General features: G+C 44.5%; 1 non-coding gene across 1 annotated transcript; it reads right to left on the bottom strand.

The window, feature by feature from the left end:
- Positions 1-3,427: 3,427 nt before the first annotated feature.
- On the bottom strand, positions 3,428-3,501 carry trnan-guu (transfer RNA asparagine (anticodon GUU)). The gene has a single exon. It is a non-coding gene; the product is annotated as a tRNA-Asn (tRNA).
- Positions 3,502-6,427: the final 2,926 nt, after the last annotated feature.

Below are 6,427 nucleotides of genomic sequence, written 5' to 3'. Positions count from 1 at the left end.
TAAAGGGCAGCGGAGGAGAAGGATTGAGAACTTTCAGTGTGGGACAGAAGTTGTTTCAGGTGAGCCAACACATTCCTGATCAGCACAGAGGGAGCTCACTGGTCAGCTCCCCTCTGTTGTGCCAGCTGTGCCAGAGGTTTCTGTCGTGTAGTGGTTATCACGTGTGCTTATCATGTTTGCATTACACATGAAAGGTATGAGGTTCGATCCCGGGAAGGAGCATTATGTTTAAACTTGCTTTCGAGGAACAATCAGAGGCGAGTTTCGTCTCCTGGCAAATGCTGCCTGACCTGCTGAGATTTCCAGCATTTGCTGTTTTTATTTGCTATTTATTCTCCTGGCAAAAGTGATCCCTTATTCCTTAAGTGCTCTTTATTTCACTTCAATACATAGATAACTTTCAGTGAGAGAAAACGGATTCACCGGGGACATTTCGCGTGTGACGCCAACGTGATATCCGCTACACTGCAGCCCATCAAAGGGCGAGAAACCACTGAATATAAAGGATGAGCTCACAAATATCAGGGGCAGTGCAGTCTGGTCAACGTCAAACTCTCCTTTCTTATTCAGCTGAGGCATGAACGGGAGTCAGACGCCACAAAGTTTAATTAAAGACACAAATGCAATAACACTTCCAAATCTTTTCACTGTAAAATTCTGAAACTTTATTTGAAATCCTACTGCGTTGAATCTGAAAATGAGCACCATGGGCTTTTATCTTCACTACTGATTCTATTTTCTGTGCATGGTCGGAATAACCGGTGCTGTTAAATTTGACAAAAGTTGCCCCAGATTCCTGATGTCATCGGCAATGAAGATTTTGAACCAGATCCTAGAATACAGTGTGTAAAATGGGTCAACATGCAGAATAACATAAGAACATAAGAAATAGGAGCATGAGTCGGCCATACACCCCTTGAGCCTGCTCCGACATTTAATACGATTATGGCTGATCCGATCATGGACTCAGGTCCACTTCCCTGCCCGCTCCCCAAAGCAAAGCACAAATGATTGAAGTATCGACTGTCCCTCAGTTAGCATTTCTTTCATTGTGCAAAAGAAGGTGAGGGGTTAATTAATGATGCTTTCCCGTGAAAGCAACACAAAAGTTTTAGAAAAAAATATACAGTGACTGGGAGGTGAGTGTTGCTTCTGACACCAGGTGGGAATGGGCGGAGATTTTAAAGCTCCTTGTATTGTGACACCTTCATATCGACGAACATCTGAGTCTTATGACGTAGACCTCGTGGCGCAATGGTAGCGTGACTGATTTCAGTTCCGAAGGTAGCGTGTTTAAATCACATCAGGGTTACTGTACTTTTAGATATTGTTCTTCCAGAATTAATATATTCTTTGCTGTTTGGCAATAACCAGACCCTTGCTCCAAGGTCTGTCTCACTGTTTCCCCGGTGTCAGACAGAGATACGCCTGCTGTCTTCATTTATTTCATGTGACAGGATACAAAAGTTCAAAATCAACCTGCAGATGGCCACATACAGCATTAAATAGTCAGGATGGCCGAGCGGTCTCAGGTGCTGTGTTCAGGTTGCAGTCTTCTCTCGAGGTCTGTGTTTAAATCTGACATTTCTTATTTTTAATCATTAAGTGAAACTCATTGTTTGACACCACGATCAACTCCTTCAAAGTGGGATTCAGCAGTTCACCTGCTCGCTTAACATTTCCGTCTGACCGGGTGCTGAAAGTGGAGATGTTTCCGCAGTGTAGCGGTTAACACGTTCGCCCCACACGCGAAAGCTCACCGGGTGGGAATATTTTCTGGAGCTATCTCCTCATGCATGCTCAGGGGCGAGTTTGTTCTCCTGTGAAAGGTCATAAGGTCATAAACATGTAAGGATTAGGGGCCGGAGTAGGCCATTCGGCCCCTTGAGCCTGGTCCACCATTCAAGAAGATCCTGGCACTTCCTTGACAGCAAGTTTAAACATCTGGGGCGGAGCCAACAGGCGCCTGGCTGCAATCAACGACAAAAACGTCTATTTGGTAGAAGCCCCACGAGATCAATCGGTCGAGCATGAGAATCTTAATCTCGAATTTGGGGTTCGAGCCCCACGTTAACTGTTAAAGCATGTCCCAATTTGCACAGTGTGTTTTCGGTGTCTGGTTCAAAATGTTCATTGCTGGTACATCAACAGGAGACTGGGCAAACAGTGAGAAAGACTTTAGAGCAAAGGTCTGGTTATTGTGAAACACCAAAGAAAATATAAATTCAAGAAACATAGAAAACATAGAAAATAGGTGCAGGGGTAGGCCATTCGGCCCTTTGAGCCTACACCGCCATTCAATGAGTTCATGGCTGAACATGCAACTTCAATACCCCATTCCTGCTTTCTCGCCATAGCCCTTGATCCCCCTAGTCTGAAGACTACATCTAACTCCTTTTTGAGAAGAATAACCTCGAAAAGAAATGTGACCCCGACACCCAGGAAGAAGTGTTAAGGCAGAAGATTAAATGCTGCATTCCTCTGTTCAAAAAATTCCTTTCACAAACATTTCTCTGACCGTAACTGCACAAAACAAAAATGTTCCTTTCAAAGTCATTCAACTTCCGACTTTCCGCGCCCCCCGAATCTCCTGAATCAGATGCCTCTAGTTTTGCCGACTCAATCCATGTCCCTTTGCAATGTTCTGCTTCCACCCACACTATGAAATGTGCCACTAACTTATAGAATCATGGAATGGTTACAGCACGGAAGGCCATTCGGCCCGTCGAGCCCGTGCCGACTCTCAGCGAGTCCCACTCCCCCGCCCTTTCCCCGTAGCCCTGCAATTGTTTTTCCTTCAGACACTGATCCAGCTCCCGTTTGAAAGATAAGATTGAGTCTGCCTCCACCACCCTTTCAAGCCGTGCATTCCAGATCCTAACCACTCGCTGCTAAATGGCCACCTCCTGTTCCTATGTGTAAAGTCTGGGAAACACGAGATCAATTCCTGCCACACTCACAGCCTTCCTAAATATAGCACCATCACTCTATTCTCATAAAACCAGGTCCTGAAGTAGAGGCCAGCTGTGTAGGTTAAAGCTCTGGTTATGTTCCGAACATTGCTGTAGTGTTTCCGTAATGTAGTGGTTATTAGATTCACCTCACACGCGAAATGTCCCTGGTTCAAAACTGCGTGGAAACATTTTGAAAACATGTTCAATCAAATATTTGAAGAAATGGATTTATTCATAATAGTGGTTCAATATTAACAAAAAACAATGTCCCACAACCTTGTTAAATTTTCTGATATCTCTGTTCAGTTCTGTATACATTCAAACTGAATGCTCATAAAAGTATTGGAGTGGGAACTCACTGGATAACAGCACAGCTGGCAATGTTTGTGGAATATATTCGCGTAGCCAAAACGCACAATGACAACCTGGAATTGTGCAGCACCGAATCCACGGGGAAAAACAGTTAAATGCTTCGTCCCTGGGTGGGCTCGAACCACCAACCTTTCGGTTAACAGCCGAACGCGCTAACCCATTGCGCCACAGAGACTGACGCAATTACACACTGCAAGACATCCCAAACCAGGGTGTCAGTCAGTTAAAGCTTCAGATTGCTCTGACCGGGATGGAACTTGTCCACTCTCAGTTGTACTTTTCCCAAGTAAAGGGTGGGACATTCATTGTGGATGTGTGGAAGCAGTCTGGTCCCGCACACTGCAGACACTTCCATGTCACCACCAACCAGCTCTCCCACAACCGGTGTGATCTACCTTCCAGCCTTCCGGTGCCTTGTCTGTGACGAAGTATTCTGATAGTCCCGAAGCCGGTATTAGGTATTAATTCCTTTTCAGGTCCTGACTGCGGATATTGCTGTGATTTAACGCAAACACAATGCTAACAGGGACAGTTCAATTCACCGTTTCTTTGCTTGGTGAAATTTCAAAGATTGAAAGCGACGCACATCAACCCCAAACCTCGTCACCTACTCACTAACTCCACAAAACTTTGCATTTTCTTTCCATGCCAAGCATTTTACATTCATACATTGCAATGCCAACGCACTTTTTACCTGGCAAGACTGAAGTACAAGCTGTGATGAACAGTGTGAAACAGAAACAGCTACTTGAAAAACCATAGCCTCGATGGCATCTGTGTGAATTGTTCTGCATCGATAATTAGCAGAGAGCAAAGAGAGGAAACTGATGGTGTGGATGAGAAAAGGCCGAGCCAAAGTGTACTGTTGGAGATGATTTTGTTGTTTTTGAGAATTGTTTCAAATATTTTACCATGGTTGGTTCCATAGTGTAATGGTGAGCACTCTGGGATCTGAGTTCAAATCTCGGTGGAACCTGATTCCTTGTTGTCCCAGCTGCTGAAAATTTGGGACAAACAAGTGAAAGACACCTGGTGCTGGTGGGCAGTTTTGTTGCCGTTGTCATTGATGCTTGATCTACAAGTCTAGTTATCAAATCGTGTGCTCAACCATCAGTTACCTGTTACAAAATGTTGTAAACAGCTGTCTTGCTCTTTTTGCTTCGTTGCTTTTAACCTCGAATTACCCACACACATTCAGTTGTAGTAAAGGCAGGATCGGGTCTTTTATTTAAACATTCATACCAAACAAACCAAGTATGAAAGTTACTGAGGACACTTCACAAAGGCAGCTTGCTTCGATTTCCATGGCTGCTTGAGACACACACCTTCCGAATGTCCAGTGTCTCTGGTGTCTGCGTGTGTGAGTCTTATCTTTATACTCTTATTTCTTTACATTTAGACAATCACAGCAAGCGGCTTTGTGAATTGTTTAACACACAGACTTAATATTGCTTGTTTAACCTACAGATGTCATTAAATAGTAACAAAGGTACAATCAAATATTTAACATACAGACAATGACCAGTTACTCATTTCAATGGCTAAAGGCACCACATTGTCTAACAGTCTCTTTCCATCCAAACTTCAATCTTCCTGTTTTTTAATCCAAACTTCAGACTGCGTGCTGAAGCAAAGAGTTCAGCAATGCGGGACTGTGCTCTCACATTCCCCCACTTCTTCTCCTCGCCTCTCTGCAGGTCTTATCTGGGTAACATACATTTGCATGGTGGCTCGAGCTCGTTCAACAGCATTGTCCAGTTGTAGTCCTTGTTTTCCAACACAACATCCACAGTAAATCAAAATGACCAGCACGACCAGCTGAACCAGCACCAGCATAAGGACAGGGTGTATCATTGTGTTCATCACACCTGTTGCCGTCGGGCTCCATCCCAACAATGACTCCCACCAGCTTACATGTCCAATCTGGTCCAAAGTTGTGTGTACGTTCTCGATTTCCGCAGTTTGATGGTTAATGTCCACAACGATTGCTTGATTCAAACTCTGTAGCTGTTGAAATGTTGTATTCCATTTCCGTATTTCCTTCTTCCAAATAGCAGCACGCTTCGGGTCAAAGTAGGGTTGTTGTAGATTCAGATTCTCAGGATGCCATTTTAAAGTCCGTTGGTCTGTGATCACCATATCCATTTTTATTTAAAAGTCAATTTTCAATTTTTGATGTTTTCAACTGAATTCCATGCTGTTTACATTCAGAAATGTAAACTCACAATCGGTGTCTTCGACTAAGTCTGTTACCCTCTGCACAGGTTTTAACAATTTCCTCTGCTTTGTGGGAGAAGTGTAACAACATACAGTAAAGGATGACGGAAATGCTGAATAGTCAGTCGAGAGACCCAGTCCTTCTCTCAGTCCACCCTTCGGAACTGCTGTAATTCACTCTCTCGACATTTGCAACAATCCAACTTCTATTTCACATCCTTTAAGATCATGTTTGTAACTCCCACATTTGAGCTTTTCACTGAACATCTCATCAGTTCTGAGACAGCCCATTCCTGCAGAAACTTTAAATGTTTCTGAATAAGCTTCTCCCACTGCTTTCATCTCTGACTGTTCAGTAACTGCTCCTCGTGTATCTGGGGTGTTGGGGAACTGTCTCTGAAGAGGGGAATCCCCTTCCTCCAGGAGCACCTTCATTTGTCCGGCAGACCCTGTGTCCATTTCCCGCTGCCCTTCCACACAAGCCTCGATAAGGGTATGGCCACCCCTATCCTGAAGTAAGGGTCCTAAAGGAACGACATGTGTGGTTGAGGCACGGCATCCCTATAGGGATCCTCCCTCACCTGCGGAATCTACCCCCAACCTCAGCAACTGAACCGAGGTATCATTCCTGTCTGTGTCTCAGCTTCTCTTTCCTGATTCTTCAACTTTTCTTTTAACTTTTCTAATTCTTTAGCCAGTCTCTCCCTGTCCTCTATCAACTGACGGCCACCACCTGGTCCTGCTCCTTTTATGTGACTCCTCGCGGGATTCATCCACTCAGGCCCTTCTGCCTTCCATCGCTGTAACCCCTGTCTCACTTCCATGACTGAAATTCCTGCAGCTCCCTGATACAAGCTTTCTACCCTTGCCAACCATTTATCAAA

The sequence above is a fragment of the Pristiophorus japonicus genome, chromosome 20 (genome assembly GCF_044704955.1).
Source record: "Pristiophorus japonicus isolate sPriJap1 chromosome 20, sPriJap1.hap1, whole genome shotgun sequence".
NCBI classification, from domain to species: Eukaryota; Metazoa; Chordata; class Chondrichthyes; family Pristiophoridae; genus Pristiophorus; species Pristiophorus japonicus.
The sequence above is the reverse complement of the archived record's forward strand: the minus strand, read 5'-3'. Positions and strand labels throughout refer to the sequence as shown.